A 24867-nucleotide genomic window follows, 5' to 3' on the forward strand; every position below is an offset into this window, starting at 1 on the left:
TAACAAAAGTGCAAGGCGACTCATGTGTCGGCCTTAGAGCAGTATCTTGTAATCAATTAGCAAACGTGAGGCAATTAGTACACTTAATCTGCATAATGAAGCGTTTCTGGACCCCTGCATTGCATTGTGACATCATGCGCACATTTCGCCACACGATCCGATTTGTCCTCGTTTTAGTAATGTGATTGTCCAATATTTCCCTTATGAGATAATGCCTGCCCAGGCTTCAGGATGTCTTTTTACACGAGGTTAATGGGGACCGAGACCACCCGCGGAAACTGAAAATCCGCGAAGCAGCTGTATCATTTTCAATTCACCATCCTGCCTTTTGTTCTGCTGTGGTTGTAATGATTCCTCAACTTTTGTGGTAAGTGAAAGCGTGGGAAGGAAGGATGCAGTGCTGGAAGGGGTGAAGATACTCTGTTCTTCAATTCCACATGATAATACAGTCGACACGCGCATACTCGCGGTTCGCGCGAAACGTCGCCACCGATCGTGTCCGGGGGTTGAGGCCATAGATCGGAGACAAAGGTTTGACATGGGGGATAACGGCGCCGCCGGGCGCGAGGGGCCCTTTAAGACCGCTACAGCGCCTCTCTAGTCATGTGACTCCACCCGTCTGTCGCTCTTAATAAGTACGTGGTCCAATGAGTCCGCCAATAGCACGGATGAAAAATTATGGCCAGCTGCCCGTCCTTGGTTTCCTTGTATTTCTTCAGCTGAAACAGGCGTTTTAGTCACGATGGAGAAAAAAATGAAGAGTCCAGACAATGATTAATCTGGAGAGGACCTTCCCTTGGACGTAGACCCGTGCCGGGGGAAGAATGTGAGGCTGGGCTGAGATAACGCACGACTCTTTTCGACTGTGCTTGCCCGAGTACATTTTCTCATGAGATTAAGAAAAAGCCGTGGGCGGGTCACCACAATGGACTTTGTGTAGAAATTATTATTGGGGCTGATGGAATTTTGCCCCCTAGTAAAATATGTATTGTCGTGACCGCTGTAAAGCGAGAAAGCCCTTTACTTTGGGGCTCGGGATGGTCGGAAGGGGACTTACAATGTTCGTGGGATCGCTCGGGTGGCAACCGGCTTGGTGGACGTGCAGGGCAGTCTGAGAGCCGGTGGTCTGGTGGGGCGCTGGAGCAGTTAGACGGCCGGCGTGCGCCGAAGAAGAGCGTGCAGTTTCACCATGTTTACTTTGAAGCTATGGGCTTCACTTTATGCTTTCACTGTGTATTAAAATGTGAACACTTCTGTTCAATGCGAGCAAAAACCTCGCTTTTTGTAAATTTTATGGAGTACAGTGAACCCTCGGTTATATATATATATATATATATATATATTCAAAAAGGCCATTCTACCAACACAAAACTCAATTACTCTGGACCCCATTGTCCAATTTTTTAACATTTTTAGAAAGGCATCCTGAAGCCTGGAAAGTAGTAGCGCCACCAACTGACAATTGTCTCAACTGGGATTGCCAAAAAAAATACAAAAAAACCCATCTTTTTTTTCATTGTTTCTTATATTGTAATTTGTTGATGACCTACCCTGGGTACATTTTCTACGTGGTTGGTGTACATGAATTGACAAAAGATTAATAAATGAAAATAATATGCAACACTCAATAAGAGGTGGGATTCGAACCCGTGCCCGGGGAAGGTGCAGGAACACACCCATTTGGTTATGTACAGTAGATTGTTAAAGAACCCAAGCAGGTCTTAAAAAAAAAAACATGAGAATGAGCAACTCCCAAGCTTAGACCTGGGAAGTGGAAACAACAACAACTTTGACATGGCCAATATACAGTATACCCCCCTGTATACAGTACACCATATAGAATACGGGTAGAGAGAGAGAGGGCGGTGCCAAGCGGCCCCTAAGTTTAACCGAATGGAAGCTCCGGAGAAACTCATTTACTACCATTGACGGCTAAAGACGTCGGCAATCTAATAAATGTATGTTGAGGTTTCTATGGAAGTTGAACATGCTGACTGACTGGGGGAGTTCTCCATTGTCCACCCGGCGAGTTAAAGAGAAAGATGGTGCGCATGACTCCCAGCGGCAGGAGCAACATGCAAAGGTTAGCTAACAACGCGCTCCTCACAAGTGTGTCACAAAATTATCCTGGATTTTGAATTTTTCACATAATCAATTTTATTTTTTTTCCCAGTTGCTCAAAACGTCTTCGATTGGATCTGTTTGATCTTGAGCCATCTAGTGGCACTCAAATGACGCACTTTCCATGTATAGCTAAATTGTATCAAACTTAATTGATTTGTCATAGAGAGGTGAACAAACTATTTTGGCGTGCGACGGAACGCTTGCATTTAAGCATCCCTTACAGCACACTCATGATTTTACGATTACACCTCTACCCATTGCCTTCTGTAAAATCTTTCTCACTCTTATTTTTTCCTTTAATTTTCGGGATGCCGCGGAATGCTAATAAAGGCAATCGATCTTAAATGAAGTCATCCAAAATATATATATATATATTTTTTTTATTTGGGGAATGCGGAGCTTGATTGTCGCCATGTTTGGAGGGTAAAAATAGTAATTGACCCTTGACCCGTTCTGTCTATTAGTTTACTTTTATACTTTCAGTACATTTGCAACCATTACATTGACTTTTATTAAAATAAAAAGATAAAGATGGTGCTTTGACACCAAGATGTCAGAAGATGGCGTCAGAGCACTACATTTATCTAAATGAAGCTCTTCAACATCCAATTATTCCTTTGGCTTAATGACTTGGGAGGAACAATTATATTATATAAAGACCATTGCGGCGAAGGAAATCTTAAGTGAAAAATTGCCCGCTGCAAAAAACAAGACATGCAAACTGCTTACGTGACATAACTTACTAGGGTAAATAGTCTTTACTGAAATTTTGTGTACAATTTTTTATGCGATGGGAGTATTAGTAGTCATTTTGTTTTGAATATTACAATACTGCTATTATGTAGTCTGGCTGAGGTTGATAAATTGACTTTTTGAAAAAAAAAAAATTCTTTTGGAGGCTGTTTAGTGTTTGTATTTGAGTACTCGTACACATTCCCATGGGTGGTCCATTGAAAATTAACTTAGCAATGTTCCCTCTAAGCTGCGCGAGTGAGCAATTGCGCTCTGCTCTCACCCTGTCAATAGCAGAGGCACTTTGGATTTATTTTTTTTGCTTGCTGTCCTTCAATGCAAGCTGAGCCACAAAGTGGCCATGAGCCATTTGATGTCATGCCTTTGGTACCTGTTGTAGGTCAAAATCAAGGTCTGCCTTGTTTTTAAATAGGGTATAACCTTTTGAGGAATTTCCAACCTGTACACTAAGGAATGTTTATGACCCATCATTTTTTTTTTTCTTTTGACCGATCAAGACATCAATGCCCATAATTAGCGGACTATAAGGCGCGCATGTATTTAAGCCACAGTTTTTTATGTTGAAAAAAAAAATGTTCTTGACTGCATGTACAGAACAAATGTTCTACTGTGAATGCACAAAAAAGGTACATAAACAGATTCTAAGAGTGGCTTTTATCACAGCAACAACTTTGCTAATTAAAAAGAACAGACCCAAGAGAAAAACATTTAAAAGGAAAAAAAAAAAAGATTTATTTAGCATATTTTCTGAACTATAAAGCGCCCCCAACGGTGAAAGAAAAAAAAAATGATGGGTCATAAACATGGGCTCTGTCTGAGGTGGGATTCGAACCCACGCATTGACCAGCAGAGAAAATTGGATTTGTGACAAAAAATACAACTGCCACACAGTATTCCATCCATTATATTCATATTCTTTATTGTTTGTCGTCATTGCAGTCACACCCCCGGCGGAGGCCAAAGCGGGTGGACAAACATTGTATTTATAATAGAGCCAATCATAATGTAGTTCATGTACATGCTCATGCAGAGGCATGCAATTGCTCCTCAAGCAGGTTATTAATCTTAACCGTGAGCTCGCGAAGTAGAGTTAAAGAGAATTGCTCAAAGTAGGTTACAATGTCAGGAATTAAATCGTGAGCTGAATAGGAAGAGCTATCCGAGGTTGGTTGCTGTTGCGTTTTTTTTTTTTTTTTTTTGGAAGCATCTTTCAGGACACTCAAGGCCGCTGTACAGAGTAAAATACGAAAGTAAAAACACAAATACGGGTAGAAACACCAACACGTAAATCAAGCAGGATAAAATACAATAAAGTGGATGAGGGACATATCTGGAATTGGAGAGAGTAATTAAGGCGGAACAGATTGGTTTTGAGTTTAGTTTTAAACACAGGGAGGGTGGTGCAATTACAGAGGTCAGGTGGAGAGAGGGGCCAAGTGGCCCCTAAGTTACACCGCGTGGAGGCTCCGGAGGAGACGGGCCGGCGACGTTACAGCACTAAAAAACCAAACTTTTATAACAGCTATCTCTAATGATACACTTGAATAACGAGACCATTGTATTATGGAATATATAAATGAATGAAACTTTTTGTTTCCTTGCCGTTAGTGTCTGTAAAGAATGCCTGAAAAAGACAAGGAGTTCGCAGTCACCCCAGCAGGCGTGGGTTCGAATCCCGCCTCAGACAGAGCCCAATGTGAAATAAAAAAATAAAAAAATAAAAAAATAAAAATTAATGAGTAAATTAAACGCAGTAACACATTCCAGCTGCTGATAATTGAATGCCAAGGCAGTAATTCAAAACTTGCTTGCAACATATATATATATATGTATATATATATATATATATGTATATATATATATATATGTATATATATATATTTATATATATATATATTGTATTTTTTTTTTAAGCATTTTTGAAGGTGCGCCGCTACTTCGCGGATTTTCAGTTTTCGCGACGGAGGTGGACATAGAAGAAATTTTGTTACTAAAAACGTGGTTCCTAAAAATGTGCCCCAGGTGTTTTGGAAAACCCGGGTAAACCTGGGAAGTAGGCAAATGACTTCCTGCTGGGAGTGATAAGGTGTGTGGGGGTGTGTGTGCCCTGTGAAATGAAAGGTGGCATTCTTTATTTATTTATTCATTTATTCATTCCAGTATTTTGGCTCCTTTAAGCTCCTCAACTCAGTTCGAAATAGTTCCTTGACACCAAGATGCCACCACATGGCGGCAAATCACTTTTTTGTCCAAATTAAACTCCTCAAATGACTTCAACGTAATTCCTATATCCCAAGACGCAACAAGATGGCAGCAAAGCACTATTTTTATCCTCAAAATAAATTACAAGATTAAAATCAATAGAGGAGCTGGACACGGAGGGACAGAGGTAGCCACAGTGAACTAACTAGGATTTTTTTTTTTTACTATGAAATTTGCTCCGGAGAAAGACAAAAACAAAAATGATCCACTCCTCCGTTTGCCTCCCCCCAAAAACACCGCAACTATGTGTCTGGCTTTCTGCCGTGCTGCCAAAATGTGAGGGTTTTCTTGTGTCTGGCGCTTCAGACGAGCGGGCGGAAGTCTGGTCGGAGATTAATGGTCATTATGCTCAGCTGGAATCACAGTTGATTAGTGGAATGGAAAGTAAGAAAATAATTGGAGTCAAGTGCTTTTCCCAAGGCCCATATTTTTGCGCTGCGGGAGCAAGGTCGGAGGGCGGTCAGGGGACGGCAATGGGCTTGTATTGCCATGGCAGAGTCAGAGGGATGGCTGAAGGGCTTGCAACACCTCAGCAAGGTCAAAGGGTGGCCGCAGCGTTTGCGCTGTAAAAGTAATAAAAATAACGCTCTTGTTTTATTGTTGGAGCCATTCTTAAGTGAAAACTTTGAAGCCCCGGAAAAATGTTCTCGGCTGGAAGACCTCAATGGTCTCTCGGAATGCCTGAAAGTCACAAAATAGAACATAAGGTACATCCGTGGCTCCCCAAGCAAACGTCGATGTCGAGGAAAGGCCAAATTGTACTATTAATCTAGGAAAAATGTAGCGGCTTATAGTCCGGCCCATGGTTCATTGTAACACTCAATGATACGCAGCTTGGCGACCGCGGCGAGGTCCCTATTGTTTATGGAGAAATTATTATTAGGGCCCGAGCAGCGACCGCTACGAGGTCCCCATTGTTTTTGTGGAAATTATTATTATTATTATTGCTATACACCTCGAAAATGCTGAATAGAGTCTCAGAAACCTCACAAAATTGATGCTTCAAGATATTAATACATGGATGACGACATTAATAAATAGAGCAAAAGGTGATATGTTGTATCAGCACAGAGCTGTTTGTTTATTCAAATGATTTTTGTACTTTCATTTTTCATTGAAAGTAATGCACGGTGCCCTTTTAACGAATCTGATTGAAAATTGGCTAGAAAAGTACAAACAGGGTGAGAGCAGCTTTACGACTAAATATGTCCGACGTCAAGGTGGGGCAAGATCTGGCTCACCATTCTCTTCATTTTCCGCATGCTGATTAAACCCCAGGAGTCATTTTTTAATTGCAAATTGCCTCACTTATTTATTTTTTTAAACATTCAAACTAGCTTGCTTTGCGTGACTTGAACAATGTCACAAAGAACAGGAGAAAAAGGGTACCTCTCACAAAATCTTTTTATGTAAATATATTGTGCCGAGATGCTGTAATTCCATTTGCAAAGGCCTAGATTTGTGTAAAGGTATCGTGTAAACAATCTAAATAATGCCATGTGCAAAGGCGCTAGTCGCCTGTAAACAAAATGCTAAATAGAATGGGAAAAAAATGTCAATGGAATGCCAATGCCAAATAAACGCATGTGCTTCATCAGGAAAATGTGCCGTCTCGATTACCCTGGTGCGCAATCGCCACTTGCTGTCTATGTAATGCACATTCAGGCGCAAACAGGGATCCATATTGCGACAAGACCACAAGTCGGATGTGGATGCAAAATGCTTGACATGTCTCCGCTCCCGTCCCGATGTTGTCCATATCGGAAGTGCTGTTTGCGGCAAATATTTTCGAACCTCTTGTCGGCTACTTTCATGAGGCGTTTGAATCCTGTCCGCTCCATTGTAACAAGAGGAGCTCTATCTTTAGCTATGTGCTCGGCGATAATGAAGGAAAAGATGATTAGCTATGATTTATGTCAACAATAAAACATTTTGCAACTAAACAGAATTGCGTGAAAATAGATTTCGAAATCCTTTTTCACATATTTAACATGATAATTTTAAAGACTGTTTTCCTGCTTTTTGGTAGGTGCTGCTGTTTGGGTTAGCAACAGAATTTACATTGGCTCTGCCGTTCAATGGGCTCTGTCTGAGGCGGGATTCGAGGCGAATCATGGAAATGTTTTGTGATTAGTTAATTCCAATCCATTTTTAGCTCATCTTTAACACACTGTGAATATGTAGCAACGTTCAAGTATCATTAATCAGCGCCTCACTATTTGAACACTCACTATTTTCGTGGTCACATTAACGTAATTCTCTTCATAATACTGGTATGGAATTTATCCCGAGGGACCTGCTATTAAAACGTACGAGTGTGCAATGCAACAAAGTACACATTTGCTATGAGAGGCATTAGGCGCCCCATTACATCAAATTTTTCGCCATGCCCGATGAGACTGCCAAGTTTGGTGAGTTTTTGTGCATGTTTCGGGGGTCAAAAATGCAACGTTAATCAAATTATCAAACGAGTACCTGCCGTGCAGGGAGACTGCGACCTGAACGCAACGCCTTAGACCGCTGAAACTTTACACACACATCAGGCCGAGCAAATTTACAGCGTGTCTAACACACTTCCAGTCACGCTTTCCCCCATGCCTATGTTCCTCATTAACATGCTTTTACATATTAGAATGTTTCCTTGCCATGTTCCCAAATCAGATCATTCAAATCGAAACTTCATTAACAGCTAAACTAAACGTTTCCAATGTATATTTCCACCTTTATATAGTGTAAAAAGACATCCTGAAGCATTAATTAATCTTGGGTAAATGTCTGGCTCTCATTTTTTAGACTTACTTTACAATGTGTTTTGTAATTTTTCAAGGTATTTTCTCCCAAATTTCTTCTGAAACCCCCTCAGCCAAGGTGCAAAAATAATACTGCACAGGAAAATAAACTCTGGACAAAGAGCTTTACAGAGTCTTAAACTCTTTGGGTCACACGAAGCAAACTAGGTGTGAAGGCGACCAAACTGCTGCAACAAGCTACAGAACCCTCGCTACTTCGCGGTTCTCCTGCACATGCTGCTAAAAATCCAGATGGCTAGCTGTTCATGCCTTTTCGTGTCTTGGTAGACCTTTTCCAGGTGCTCTTCAAGTTCCTTCTTTGAAGTACGAGGAGGCGCGCTACTACCAGCTGATGCCCGTTTGCTCAAAACAGCTTGAAATCTTTCACATTTGAGGATACACAACATTTTGGTTGATTCCCAGCTGGTCCCCAAGACTGGTAGGACTCATCACGATGTTGGTTACTTCATCCTCACTTGAATGCCTTTGCACAATACAGAGCCCTAGTGTCCTCAATTATAAGAAAGTTAGCATAGATGTGAGCCCGATTTGTGAAGTGTATTTGTGCGTTTACGTGTGTGAATCGTTCGCCTGCCTCTGCCGCGTGATGTTAGAATGAAGCCTCACTTTTCTATTTCTTCCCCCGCTCTGCCATCCTGGCAACTGGTACCTCTCTCTTGACTGTGTTTGCTTTTTTCTTGCTAGGTACTTTCAATGGGCTCTGTCTGAGGTGGGATTCGAACCCACGCCTCCTGGGGAGACTGCAACCTGAACGCAACGCCTTAGACCACTCTGCCATCCTGGCATCTGGGAATGCTCGGGATCGAGCAGGGGATGAAGCGAACACGTGTTTTGTGTAACTTAATAGTCCAGTTCAAATTTTACACATGGGCTTTTTTTTCTTTTGTACAATTAAGTGCTCGTGCTTGAGAGCCCTTCGTCTCGCTCAGTCACGATACAATCAGCTGTTGACAATCACCTGTCATGATCCGTGCCTGTCATGCCGCGGACCGCTGCGGGCCTCCACCAGAGTTTCACCAGCTACATGGGGGGGAACCTTTGACACTGGCGACTTTCATGCGCCTCAAACAACGACTGCATTATGTGTGAAAAGGCCTCACAATGAAAATGTGTTTGAAGATGAATTTAAAAATTGAAAAACCTAGCAGGAGTGATCAAACAAAGCCAGACAAAATGTGAAGCCCACCTTCCTCTGGGTCCCTCAACCACACAGGTTCTAATTCTGTTACTCTAGACAGTTTTCCACTTGCAAATCTGACTTTGACACATTTCTCTTGCTCTATTTTACCAGTTGGTGGCGCTACTACTACGATGAAAAATAAGTTGGTAGATGTCTTCAGGGCTGAAGTATCAGTCGGATTCGTCAAAAGGGCACCGTGCAGTACGTGAAAATTAAAATAAAAAAAAAATCAGGACTAAAATCCTTGTTTACGGTCCTCGTTTGAACAGTGCACGCCTCATTATGTAAACATCCATGCAATACTCATCAGGAGCGATGTAAAGAATAATTGAAAAGCAATATATATTCGATTTACAATTTTCTAATCCAAAACACTTTTGGGAATGTATTCTCTAAAATTTATGAACAGAGACAAGGGAGCCTTCATCCTCTCTACCACCTGGAGCAGCATCTTGGCGTGACTTGCCTTAAGACTTTTTTTTTCTTTTTTCCATTTGCTCAATGTAACAAAATTGCTCATCTTTGTCGGTGTGTATTGTGCTGTAGGATGTGTAGTTTCATTGTAAGCATAGCCAACTGTGTGTGCAATCATGAATATGAAAGTAAAAAAACAAAACAAAACAAAAAGGCGTGTAAAATTCTGTATGTTGTCTTTGATTTTGTGTTTTCTAAAAGAGAACGGAATCTAAGTAAATATGTCATTGAAGATTTTTCTTTTAAATCAGTGTTGATCACAGTGCATATTTCAGGTGATTTTTTTATTTTTAAATGCCACATCAAATTTTGAAGTGACCACTTTTTGTGGCCTCGAGGCTTGCGGACGAGCCGAACGTTTAATGTCGCGCCGACTGTATTCAGATTTTTTTTTCCTGTTGGCTTCCAATGCAGCGCCACTGTCAACACCTCCCCTTATCTGAACAGCTTCTCTCACACCTTCTGCGATGACCATAAATAGAACAAGTCCCTTGGCTATTACGTCGTTCTAAATTCCATTTCCATCGCATTTTCCCTCTTTTCCCTTCCACGGTGGCAAACCCAAAATATTCTGCTTCCAAAGGTTCCAACACAAGATCAAATGGAATTTTGTGCGTGGCTGCCGTCAGTCTGAGTCCATTCAGCCCGCCGTGACCCCCGCGCGCCGGGGTGCTCCAAACAAAAAAAAAAGTCTTGGCTGCCGTGGGCTCCTGACTCTTCTTCTTCTTCTTCTTCTTCCTCCTCCTCCACGTTTAATGACCGAAAACTACAATCGGTCGTCACCAAACTAGCCACGCCTTTTGCCAAAACGTCACAAACTCGGCAGAGCCCCAATAATAATTTCTACACGCGAAGTCATACAACCGGGGGGTGCTGGAGCCTAGATATTGAGACCAAAAAAATGGTAAACATGCAAAAAAGGGCAAAAGTAAATCTAGCAATACTGACCGAAAGTTATTTTCTTGGATGTTTTTCTCCGTGCAACTCAAGAAAATGCATTTACAGCACTAAAAAAACAAACTTTTATAACAGCTGGGTCACCACAATGGACTTTGTGTAGAAATTATTACATTTTTAAAAAGGGAGCGTCGTTGCAATCATTTTCGAGTCTTTTTTGACACTGGTTGCCGCTGTCGTTCAGTTTCATCAGCAACAGATCAAGTAACGAAAACACGATTCTAGAAATGCTCAAGCACTTCCCTGGCGAAGATAAATATTAACTATCAAATATATATGAGGGCGCATGTACGTCATCATAAGATGGCTGCCGAGCGTCAGAGTGAGGAGTCACTTCATGTGGCGGGAAAAAAACACAAATCTGGACTAAAAATATTTGTCACAAGTTTGAGCCGCAGCTCGGAAGTACCTTTGCCGTTTTCCTCTCCAGGGCGAGGGCTCCTTGTTGTGTCTGTGTGGAGAACAGGACAGCATTAATAATACAGTTTTTTTGGTGGCGAAAAAACAATCCGCGTTATGCTCCCTCACACCGAAACGCTTGCTAATCACAGCCACCAATATTTCCAGAGCAGGCAATTACTCTTAACGCCTGATTCAATGCCGAGCGCTTGTTCGTCCTAAATAACACTTGATCACTTTTAACACGTCCACATCACCATCTCCAGTGTCTTCCGAGTCAGACAGAACAAACTTTTATAACAGCTAAACCAAACGTTTCCAATGTAAATTTCCACCTTATAACTCACTTCCTATTCATATTAGACATTAAAATATCAAATTTTTCGCCATGCCCGATGAGACTGCCAAGTTCGTTCAGACCAGTGGGCTGACGTCTCATCTGATGAAGACCCTGGAGAGACCCTGGTCCTCATTCATCTGCGCCCCCTGGTGAGCTCTTCGATGGACCCACTCCAGTTTGCATACCAGCCTGGCATCGGTGTGGATGATGCCATCATCTACCTGCTCCACACTTCACTCTCCCACCTGGAGAAGGCGGGGAGCACTGTGAGGATCATGTTCTTTGATTTCTCCAGTGCTTTCAACACCATCCAGCCCACCCTTTTGGGAGACAAGCTGGAGCAGGCGGGAGTGACCCACCACCTCGTCACATGGATCCACGACTACCTCACAAACCGGCCACAGTACGTGAGAACACAGAACTGTGTGTCTGACGTGCTCCTCTGCAGCACGGGAGCGCCGCAGGGAACTGTTCTGGCTCCCTTCCTGTTCACCCTCTACACCTTGGTTGCTCGACTAAGGAGACAAAGACCGTAATGAGATAAGAGTTTTTTTTACTGATTAGCCCAGTGGGCTATAGTCATACCTGGCGTGCTCCGACAACAACGCACCCCCACCACACACACACACACACACACACACCAATGCCACTCATTAAAAATGTACAAACATTCCCGGTGCGCGATTTTTTTCCTTAATCGGTCCGGGCACGGAGCTCCGGGTGAATTTTACAAATTTCTTCTAAGTCCCCGCTTAATGGCGTTTTGTTTTGTACACTGTGTCACTCATGTTGACCTGAATGTAGCACACATCAGGCCGATTTAACAAAAGATTATGTGAACTCATGTTGTTCGCATTATGCTAATATTAAAAACACAAGCTCACGAAATGAGTAACAATTTTTAATTTTCACATCCTGCACGGTGCCCTTTTGACAAATCCGACTGAAAATTAGTCGCGCACGCACACACGCACACGCACAAAGTGTCACCATGTCGTATTTGGTGATTTTGCATTCATTCGGAGGGGGCTAAGCTGGAAAAGCCGGGTCATGCTAGCTCCTCGCTCTTGTGACATCCTCATGGCCGAGAGCTATGATGAATGACAATGCAGAAAAAGTGTACAGCGCCAGCAGACAATGATTATCAAGTAGTTTCTAAGAGTAATACAGACTCTTTCAACTCTATAAGCAAACTGGTGTAAAACTCCAGGAAGTAACTGTCTTGCTGCAAACACACACAAATAAACATCAACATCCAGGCGAGAAAAATAATGACTTCCCCAGCTGAGCATGCTGCGCTGTCATCACCCGTTTTAAAAAAAAGGAACAATGAAAGACAAATATTTTTTAAGACTGAAAATCCGCGAAGTAGCGGCGCACCTTCAAAAATGCTTTAAAAAAATGCGGCGGAGGAGGGGCATTTCGTTTCAAGTCTCATTTGGTCATTCCAAAGCATTGGTGCGGCAGTCGCCTAAAAATATAGAATTTTTGCCTTTTTCCCTCAATATGTGGAATACTGATTTACAGCTGTGAATTAACACACTTCGGCCCCAGCTGCTGTGTGCTGAATTGAAATGACAATTGGCTACATGCACACACACACGCACCCGACAAGGGAGCCTTGGAGGTGGGGGGTGCATTGTCATGTTGTCAATAGAGGGCACCAGATCTCTCACAAAAATAGGGATAGAGTAAGATCAATGTCTTGAGTCTTTTCTAGCCAATTTTCAATCGGATTCGTTAAAAGGGCACCGTGCAGATACACACATTTGCAACGGCCTTATTAAAATGTGCGCAGTTTATTATATATATTGTATTTTTTTTCTCAGGTACGGCACGGACACGGGCTTGGGATTTGGATTGATATTTGACTGATTCATTAAAAGCTGGGCCAGGGGTGAGATCGTGCAACCTGCCATGATGAAGACATCTACCAACTTATTTTTCATGTATGATTTCGCTTGGTTTATTTTTGGTTGAACTTGAGGACCACTCGGCCGCCACCTTCTTCATCCTCATCATGGCGGGCCACTTTTCCAGTTTGCTGCCCGTCGCATGATGTACACTCTGAAAAGCCATCGTGGGTTCGAATCCCACCTCAGACAGAGCCCATTGAAAGTCCAGATGATAAGATGGCAGAGCGGTCTAAGGCGTTGCGTTCAGGTCGCAGTGGCGCAAAAAGTATGAGTGGGCATTTTATGCATTAATTAACTAATGACTAATACTAATCGAGACACGTCACTGATAGGCGTCCTCTGCTCCGTGACTATCACCAGCGACCCCTCTCCTGTGCGCCGCGTGCACATACAGATAGAGACATAGCCCTGTGCGCGCGCCCTTGAGAACGTGAACGGCGAGTGTTTCAATTCAAAAAATGCAAATGACAGAAAACTTTTTTTTTATCAAGACACATACAGTATTTGAAAAGAAAGGGAAGTTCAAACGCAGTCTTTTCTGGTTATGTGGGGTCGTAACTGGGTATGGAAAACACGGTGTGTACCGATTATAGCGTTCTTTGGAATGATGCTAATGAAGCTCCTCGGCTAAGACTCTAAATTCTTGAATGTAAGGGGCAAAGTTTGTTCATCTAAATGTGCCTTGTGATTGACTCATCATAAACGCAACTTTGGAACTGTCCTGAGCATAGGTGAGGGGCTGCTGATCGAAGATCAGCCGACAGTGATGGATGAACGGCCCGCAAAGGCCAGGTTCCCCTCCATAACGGTTCGGATGGGGTAAACTAGGTTCGCGTACCCCATACCCCGGTGGTGGCGCCCCGGACGCGGATACGATCGGGTCGGTTCCCGACGCTGCGTGCGCGTACAGACTGTTCATACGGGCATCGAAACTTTCGAATCGGTGGGCCAACAGGCCGACCGCTTCGCGAAGGTTCGCGAGTTCCACGGGGAGGATTACACACATTTCATTTGTTCTATCTAATTGAGCGGGCTGTCTTATTTATTTATCTAATTTATATATTGTCTGTATTATTGTTGTATTGCACTGGAGAGGGGAGCCCAATTCTTTAATTTAGCAGGTTCATATTTACTGAATATGTTATTATTAGGGCCCGAGCAGTGACCGCTGCGAGGTCCCTATTGTTTTTGAGATGAAAGGTGTAGGGGATTTGGGAGATTTAGAACTACACCCGATGACATCGCCGCATACAAACGCGGCGATATGATTAGCGCAGTTGTCCCGCCTCCATGTTGTGTTAATCCCTCCCTATAGAATACCGTTTCTATCAAAAATGTCCAATTTCCCCGCCTCCTTGATGTGGTAATCCCACTCGATAGGATACCACTTCTGTCAAAAAAAAAAATTATGTGTTCCCCACGCACATCTGCCCCCAAGCCCGCTCCCATACCGTGCTTATGTCATCAATATTTTTTGTTTAAGTATAGTGGTATATAAAGCAGCTAATTAAATAAGTGAAATATATAACATCTAATTAAATAGATATATAACACCTAATTAAATAAATAAGTGAAATAATATGACTTGAAAAGAGTTGGCGTTGTTTTTACCTTTCAATAAGGTGTTGACCATCATCTTCGTTCTCCAGGTATATGGTTATCCGGTTGATAAAAGCCCCCGGTTTCTTTTTGCAAACATGCCTAGACATGTTCCCGTTGCCACCCCCCCCCCCATGACGCAGTTTCTGATTAAAAACCAGAGTGCCTATTTGCCCACGTTGACGTTAATGTGCCTTGAACTATGGGGAGCATTAATTAAATGTTAGTTTCGGTCATTTCAGCATGACTGCGCACATGGTGTTCGCCTCGAGAGAAATTTCAATTTGCTCAATACACTTCTTAGATGGCATGGACTTCCTCGCGTCAAAGTTCGACAAGCTCAAAAAGCAGAGTCGTTCCTGCAAGCGGCCGCTGAGTAAAGAATTGGAGGCCAGCTCTACTTACATACCTGAGGTGTGTACATGTGGGGGTTGGGCTTGAAACATCAGAATAAGACATCGTATGGGATTATTGCATTACAGTAAATACAGTGCTGATGAATACAATTTTCTCTGAATAGGTATCAGCAAGGTGTTTTCCTGTTGGTCTAAACAACCATTTTAATTTATTGTCTTCAGAAGTCACCTAATTGAGCTCAAAAGATCTAAACTCAGAACTCGGGGGGTGCACGCTCTTCGTTAGCCACCTTGCCAATGATGAGGTGGTGTGCTAAATATTTCCCACACTCACCACATTGGCGATGTGCAGTGTTTATTTTTAGCCTGGTTGTTTGTTGTTTTGGGTGCTTGCGTAAAAAGTAATTTCTTAGCTTCGTGTATGTGTCACCGCCCTTGAGTGCTATAAAGCAGTTGCTTCTACATTTTTTTTTTAATAAGACAAATTAGCTAAGCCTCATTTATTTGGTTACGGTAGCACTTGCATGGTTTACCCTCGTTTTCTCCATTTCGATCTTTTTTTTTTAAGCATTTTTTAAGGTGCGCCACTACTTCGCACCTATATATATAAAAACCAAACTTTTATAACAGCTAAACCAAACGTTTCCAATGTACATTTCCACCTTTATATAGTGTAGAAAGGCAGATCGAAAAATTCAGGTCAGACATTGTTATGGTAACCCTGCAGAGATAAAGGGAGGGGGTTAGGCCATATGTCAACAACATACGCTTGCCACCAAAGGGCCTGACGAGAAAGAATAACCAATTAGAAAAATGGCAATCAACTCATATTAAAATCAAGCAATGAACTTCAAATAAAACTTAAGTAATAAGCAGGAGCAAATTAAGTCCAAAAGAACACTTGAGAATCAACTCTTAACTCTTCACGATGAGCTAACGCGGCAACGCCGTCAATGCTAAGGGTCAGGAAGTCATTAAACATTCATTTAATTTATCACGTTTCAACTTGCGAACTCCTCGCGATATGTATAATAACAATGTTCACGCAAAAAGTCGCCAAAAAACGCCAAACCGCTCCGGCGAAGAAGATAACGTTGCAACTTCAGCTTAGCATTAGCCACCAATGCTACTAAGCCGAGTCGTTAAGTTGTAATGTGACCCCGGGGGCCACATGTGGCCCATTAAACGTTTTAATCTGGCCCGCCAAACTTGAAAAAAATTAAATGAATAAACATTTTATTTTCTAAGTGCTCTGGTTTTTCAAAGACATATATTTTGTTGGAATGCTTTTGTTGACTTTCATTTAAAAAAAAAAAAATTTTCTCCGATGAGGTGAGGTCCCCAAAACAGCTCTCGATAATGTCTCAACACGACCAAAAAACGTTGTCGTTCGGTTAACTAAAGACGCTTGGGTAGGAGGCCCAAGTGGTATTCTGGTAATTTCATGGACAAATTCCTACTACTAAATACAGATGTAAGATGCACCATAATATTAAAGGGAGCTAAATATTTGTCGGATTTGGGAAATATTACACGCGCACACCCAACGATACTGCCAAGGCTGACCAGAGCTCAGATACAAACTGGGGGCCCCTGTCCGAGGATCGAACAATCGGAAAAATAATAATAATAATAATTTCTACAAAAACAATAGGGACTTCGCAGCGGTCGCTGCTCAGGCCCTAATAATAATAATAATAATAATAATAAAAGTAATAATATCTTCTACAAAAACAATAGGGACCTCGCCGCGGTCGCTGCTCGGGCCCCAATAATAATTTCTACACAAAGGCAGCAGGCATTCATAAAAAGCATGCAAATATACACAGTATATACGTATAAGGAAGAAGTTCCAGGGAACACTACGACTCACATGCTGACCCTCCCTTCACCAGAGGAACATCTGTCGCACTTAACAGAGGTTTTCAAGCACTGAGGCGTATTAGTGACTAATGTAAATAAATTGAGTCCAAACACCACTTTTTCTTCTTGACTCCTCTAGTCAGTCACTTTGCTTGACTCTACTTCAGCCCTGAAGACATCTACCAACTTATTTTTCATCGTAGTAGTACCGCCACCAACTGGTAAAAGCTAATACAAGTTATTTTCTTGGATGTTTTTCTCCGTTTATTATTTTGTTATACACACAGTGCCGCCAAGTGGAATCAAAATTCATAACAGGGGAAATATTACATGCATCTCCCGAGCTTTCCTTTATTTGTGGCTTTGGATGAATGCGTGTCTTTGTTCCTGTTACTGAACGTATGCTTTGAGAAAATAACTTGTATTAGCTTTTACCAGTTGGTGGCGCTACTACTACGATGAAAAATAAGTTGGTAGATGTTTTCAGTCCTAAACGCCGAGTTGAAGTACACGTGTGTCCTTACATGTTTGCGTTTTAGTCATTGTGTCCACAAAAATGAACAATCTCAATTTTAAAAGAGGAAGTGGAACCCAAAGTGATGCTTTCAAAACCAAATCTATGACAGAGGGGTTTTTTTTTCCCGCTGAACATCAACGAGCGAGCCCCCCCGGTGGTCCTTTTGTACATCCCACGAAGTCAAAGCCCGCCGATGGCCGCGTGCCGCGGACACGTGAAATTCTGCACATTGTCGGTGTGCTAACCTGCGATGGGGTAGGTCAATAGAGCTAGTGTTGCTCATTAGCAAAATGGGTGGAAAGCAGTGAGGGGGAAAAAAAGTTGTTTAAAAGAAGAAAAGGGAAGAAAAGAAAGAAACAGGAAAAATGCATCAGATCAAAAATAAAAAATAGTGAGAAAAGTTGATAAATGAAAAATCTGGAATGAAAGGCATATGCAGACAATGCGTGCGTGCGTGGCGACTCACGCTTTGAGGAGGCTGCGGTCTCTGCTGAGGTAACCATGGCTGATTTTATTTTTTTTACTTTTTTTCCAATTAGTGAGTTGTCTCACATTTAAATATGATGAGTCCTCAGAACACAAATAGTTGGCCATTTCGGAGTTCATGCCGCTTTAAGACCGCAACAGCGCCTCTAGTCACGTGAATTTTTCAGCTACTTGCGCTTGTGCGACCTATAAATTAAATTTAAAAAAAAAAATGTGCTTCCCAGGAGGCGTGGGTTCGAATCCCACCTTAGACAGAGTTTGTTTGGGTTTGATGCATCTATTTTTATGTATAAAATATTTTCCGATATTGTGTTAATTACGAGGTTGACCAAAGTGTTTGTAAGCAGTGCATATAACTTCCTGGAGACAAATTGTGTGACATCGGTGGCCTGATGTCTCCAACGGAGTGGGATGGCGTGGGGAGGTCGCGGGGTCGAGTATGTCGTCACCCCGGTTGTGTACGCAATCTGGCTTGGACGTTAGCACAGCTTGTAAGGAAGCGTGTGTGTGTGTTTGTGTGTGAGTGAGAGTAGAAATCTTTTGAAATGACAACATTGATGATGATGGTGATGCTGAACCTTGTTCTGCTTTAGTCTGACAAGTGTGTGCAGGCTGGATGTGAAAGAGGAACATTTTTGGAAAACTAGACCACAGTTGTAGGATATGATACTTTCACTGGTCGCACATGAGTGTGAAAGTTATTTGGGTTTTTAAAAAAAAACAATACTATTTTTTCCACAATCCATTTCAGTGAGTCCATCATATTCAGATTTCCCATTTTCAGAGTGCCACTCCGAATGGCCTAATATACAGAGGGGCCAACTTTGTACACCATTGGATGCTCCACAGCAACTAACAACAGTGGTTTTTGTTCTGTTGCATGAGATATTATTGTTTCTATTTATGACTGTGCATAACTTTAGCTTTGATTGACCTGCTGCAGATGCGCTGCATTACATTACCTTATGCAATGTGATGAATCTTTTTTTTTTTTTGTGTGTCAAGTGTTTGTCCATTGGGGTCCTTGATTTGTTTGGATTGGAAAATCTGCACACAAACAGTTTTGAGCAGCTGTGCATCAACTACAGCAACGAGAAGCTTCAATGTTACATTAACCGGCAAATCTTCACACTTCAGCAAGTAGGAAAACTTATTTATTCAATATGTATCGTTCTTTGTGTCACACGGGTGATGTATATCCTCGTCGCATAAACAAGGTAAGAATTTCACGGTATGCATTTTGGTGAACTATAAAGCGTGCTTTACTGACTGGAGCGACGTCGAGTTAGCCTAAATGTATCGTGCATTGGACTAAATCTAGCAAGTTAGAATTATACGATTTGTTCTTCGGGAAGGTTTTATATTAGAGGAGGAATTAAGATCTTGCCCTTCGGACATTTTTTGTGATAAAAGGCCGAGCATTTGCATTTGCGCACAGTATTAGTCCACGAAACAAGAAATACCCATGTACAAATAACTTGCATTTATAATAGTTGGAGCTGTAACAAAGTGTTTTTCATACGTAATTATCTCTCATTTTCAAGTTTTCCTTTCAATGGCCTTTGGGACGTGGGTTTGAATCCCACCTCAGACAGAGCCCATTGAAAGTACCAAGCGGCCCATTGAAAGTACCAAGCTAGAACAAAGCAAACACATTCAAGAGAGCATTACCAGGTGCCAGGATCCAAACTATCTTGATATTGCAGATCACAACACATTCATCAGCCTCATCACGGCACAGTGGAAGCTCACCGTGCCTCCGACGGCTAAACAGTGTAAAAATCGTCTAGCCACACTTGAAGCCACGACATTAAATGTTTTTGGTTTCCCCTCTCTCTCGCAACATCAGAGATATTGTAGTCCAACTGTGCTCATGTTTTGAGTACAATGAAGTTTTAATGCTTCCATAAGACATGACCTGTTTATTATTATTCGAGCGCGCAGCCAAAGTATATTGTCCACAATTATTTGCGGACAGTGACATATATGTCACCAGAAAAAAAAACATTCGAGATGTTTGAAAAAATCGACTGAAGGACAATAACAAAGTTCTTTGTATTTCATTACTTCCACATTTTTTTTTTTTTTTTTACAAAAGGCTGAAATGTGTACAGTGCGAGCTGAAAATGCATTTTCAGCACTAAAAAAACAAACTTTTATAACAGCTAAACCAAACAGTTTGATTCAATTAGTCCAGTGGAGGTGAAAGCAGGGAGCGAATGACTCCAATGCAAGAACAAGTCAAATTTAAGACCTCTCCTTAATGCTTAATAACTCTCCTGCACATGCTGCTAAAAATCCAAAACTTCACATGTACATAAAGAGTCGGTACCTGAAGACATCTATATGTTTATATTCAGTTCTACACCTTGCGCCAATCAATATATTGTATATTTTTTTTAAGCATTTTTGAAGGTGCGCCGCTACTTCGCGGATTTTCAGTTTTCGCGGGTGGTCTCGGTCCCCATTAACCGCGATAACCGAGGGTTCACTGTAACATGCGGAACATTTCGCAACTGGGTTGATGAATAAAATCAGAATGGGATGATAGTGGCATTAAATGACTTGGCTTACTTTATCGCAATTTTAATTGACATGACATAGTTGCCACCAACATCGACGGCAGCGACGCCGGACCTTCTGCGCATGCGTGAGAAGTAGTAACCCTCCTTGCCATCGGCGGCGTACTAAATGTATTAATTAAGGATCAGCGTTGACTAAGGAGGCCAGCCAACCCGACTGTTTAATTTATTATTTAGCTGTGACTATTGGATCTATAAGCAGATTATTCTTTTTATAACTCATGCCCTTTGTCTGGTTTCAAATGAAAGACCACACAGAAAGAAATTAAGCATGTTCTCATTGACGGCCGACTATTTCATGCATGCAATCAGACACTTTGTCCGGCACTGTACGCTGAGCTCCAAGTAGTTTTTGTGATGATAATTTAAAAGGGGGCGTTAAATCTCGGCTAGATTGTCGCAGTCTCCCCAGGAGGCGTGGGCGGTGCTTTGTTTCGTAGTGGCGCTTCGCAATGTGTTTTTACGTGTGCTTGTTCATTTTCAGTCTTTATTCTTGGACTGTAAAGCTCTTGAGGGTTTCTCACTTTCCTCTACCATAGAGCTACAGGGTGTTAATAAGTTTCATTAAATCACAACATTTATGGAGGGTTAGATGTTTTTATTCATTGATTTGAATGTTTTACTGAATTTTGGAGGTTTTCAAAAGCTGCCAAGTACACAAAATGAACCGGATTCAAATTAAACTTTTGCCCCTCCCCCAAATCAAAACAGGTGATTTTTAAATATGGATACATTCTGGAGTAGACCATTTTTTCCAGATATATTTTCCCAGAAACTATCATGACATATGATTTTGCTTTTTTTCCCCCCTCTCTTTCACTGACAGAGATGAGAATTATGCAAATTGTTTACTGAAAGATATTGAACATTCACATTGATCAATAAAATTATATATACCGTATTTTCGCACCCAAAAGACGCGCCGTGTCAAAGGGCGCAACACCTGTTGAGGGCGCTATTTCTGTCTTTGTAACATATACTGGACGCACCGCCTGACAAGACGATAGCACAGCTGCTGTTAGCATAGCATGAACTGGGCAGAGCTGCCCACACTGACACAGCCGATAGCAGCCTACTATGCCCCAATAACATAAGCAATCACCCCAGCAGACGCCAAGTCTCTATTGACAATAGCTGACATTGACAATGGCTCAGGCCAATATTAGGTGCATTGGCAATAGCCTACAAAGCAACGTCAGGGGAGGGACTTGGCTGCTTACCACACTCCTTAGAGTCACGGTTTAAAAAAAAAATAAAAAACTCATCATACAAGCAAACAATGAAACATAGAAATAAGATTAACACAAACATGTATCTCTCATGCCATCAATATACCCAAAAAAATGAAAATAACACAAAAGCCACTCAGCCTTAGCTAATTCAAGCAATGCATTCTGGGAGCAGAGACCCACAATCCCATAGCTGTTTAGAGAGATTTGCATGGCTGTTTAAAGAGATGTGCTGTTATGCTTTGGACTTTTTGTCTGTTGTCTAAACCTGGGACGTTTCTTGCTTGCAATAACATAAATGATAAGACAGACTAAAACATTGTGGACAGCTGCCCTTTGTCCAGCTTTTTCCAACACCATCACCCAAACATTATAGTCAGATAGTGTATTTGTCACGGTCGATTGTAAACATGAACAACTCACTCTTTGCCCAGCAGGGTGTGCTAACATGCACTTCCAACAGCTCGTTGATGACAAGGGCTGATGGACGTGAGTGGTACTTTGTCCATTTAATGGACGCATCGACTGACAGGGCGCTTTGTTTGTTAAGGGGAATTTTTGTGACTTTAAAGTGCGCCTTATGACTGCGAAAATACGGTGTATATATATACGGGGGGAGAGCCACCTGCCAACTGTAGATCAAAACCATCCTCACAATGTCGCCACTAGCCCAGTATGAATAACCAGAATTAGCAATGTGACAAAGATTAAGTCTGTCAAAATGCGGCATCTGTGTTGGAAAGACCACTTCAACCCAAGTACAACAAGAATTTTGTAAACTAGATGATGGGCTCCGGAGAAATTGCTTGCGAGCAGACTAAAAAGCACGGGCTTTCACTTTAATACAACCTATATTTAAGCAATCAAAAGCGCACGACGGCCGTCTAACCGCTGCAGCGCCCCGTCGTCAAAAAATGCTTAAAAAAAATATACAATATATATAATAAATATATATATATATATCTGGGAGTCCTTCAACTTCTTCCGCGTTCCAACATCCATCACTACCTTGCAAAATATTGGGATATGTGTTTGAATGAAAACCTACCTGAGGATGTAAGTCAATTAACTGCAATTATAATAACATGTTGTTTATATGTGGTTTGTCTTCCAAGACACCCAAGGACACGTGACAAAGCGTAGATTGCACTTTTCAATGGCACCAACAGTGATGCCAAGTCGCTGTATTGTAAAAAACGAGGGGGGGGGGAAAAGGCAAAAACGTAGAAAATTCCCCCATTCATTGTTTTTTTAGTGCTGAAAATTCATTGTCTGCTGGCGCTGTACACTTTTTCAACGCAACGCCTTAGACCGCTCCGCCATCCTGGCAACTGGTAATGCATTCGCTCTTAATTCCATATAACATACGGTATTGAATCCTCTTACTTGTCATTAGAGCCACACTTTAACTCTATCAACAATGAATCAATTTTCTGGTAGTTTTTTAATTTATTCATTCATAACTGACAGCCTCGCTTATACACACACAGTGCCGACCTGAACGCAACGCCTGCAGTTGCTGGAAACAAAAGCGTAAGATGGGATTTAACACTCGCAGTAAACAGATAAATATAAGCAAGGAGATGCTGGGGGATATAAAGCCTTTTCAGCACGCACAGAATGTGAGCGTGAATGGTTGTTCGCCATGGCCCTCGAGAAATGTTCAAAAAAGCAGCCCTGATTGAGTGTTTCACCTCGCTTTCGATCATGTGAGAAATCCAGGATAGCAGAGCGGACTAAGGCGTTGGGCACGGGCGGTGCTCGCATTTTTTTTCAATTTCTACTTCTTTTTGTTGACGATGACTATCTTTGTCTCGCTGTGTCCCGGGCCAGTTCTGCTTCAGAGAGCCTGCTGACGTACTGTGTCTCCACCTGGTACAGCGGCTGCACACATATATACACACATATATATATACACATATATACACACATATATATACATATATATATACACATATTAAAAACAGGGATGGTGGTACAATTACGAAGGTCAGGTGGGAGAGAGTTCCAGAGCGAATATAGTCTTTTTAGAGTAACATACGCTCGGTCGAAAAAAAACAACCAAAAAAAACCAACTTCAATGTCGCATTAGCGTCACATCGAGACAAAGAGTCTTATTGCATCAATCAGCTTGCACGGAACGTGCGAGTTGACTGTACATTGTTTACATAAACCCTGTTTGGCTCCTGGCAGCGCTGAGCTTTAAACCCCGCGGTGATTGTTGTTGATGAGCTGCAGGTGCGCAGGAGCCGACGCCCTGCCCCAAGGCTCGGTCCTGGCCCCCCTATTATTTATCATATACCTCCTTCCCCATGCGCTCGAGCGGCATCCGGGCTGCGATCCACTTGTCCTTTCTTGACGCCTGTTTTTCCAATATCGTGCCGCCCTATATATATATATATATATATATATATATATCATCATCACCATCCTAAAGGCTTCATCTGATTGCCTTAAAATTCTGTCTGTAGCATCTGAAGACCTGGCACAAACACTGGGGCTAAAATTTTTGCCAATTTTATGGTGTACACAATAGCATTCTGACGCATAAGCTGACATATCGCTTTCCAGCCAGTCGAGTATAGTGTGAGCTAAAGACTGAAGTGTATCACGCCGTCCCGGGGCATCCACACAGTGACTTTCCTTGTAAGTCTCCATTGAGATTTTGAAAATTTAGCCGAAATTTTGTGGTCTTGTCTCAGTACTGTGTTTGCTTTGTACTTTCAATGGGCTCTGTCTGAGGTGGGATTCGAACCCACGCCTCCTGGGGAGACTGCGACCTGAACGCAACGCCTAAGACCGCTCCGCTGGCAAATACTGAAGAAAACACGAGACTTGAAACTGTGGTCATACTTAAAGGTTTATTTTTGCTTTTTTGAAACCAAAATGGCCGAAGGAAGGAAAAGTGTGGATTTAATTGCAGATACACTTGCAAGGCCATTTTCAAGACGGAGCTTTCAAGAGAAGCTAGGTCATCCAACACTCACGCAGTAGTGCGAAAGTGTGTTTCTGTATATTAT

The sequence above is a fragment of the Idiotropiscis lumnitzeri genome, chromosome 22 (assembly GCF_059441095.1).
Source record: "Idiotropiscis lumnitzeri isolate Australia: NSW breed Sydney's pygmy pipehorse chromosome 22, RoL_Ilum_1.0, whole genome shotgun sequence".
In the NCBI taxonomy this organism is placed as follows: Eukaryota; Metazoa; Chordata; class Actinopteri; order Syngnathiformes; family Syngnathidae; genus Idiotropiscis; species Idiotropiscis lumnitzeri.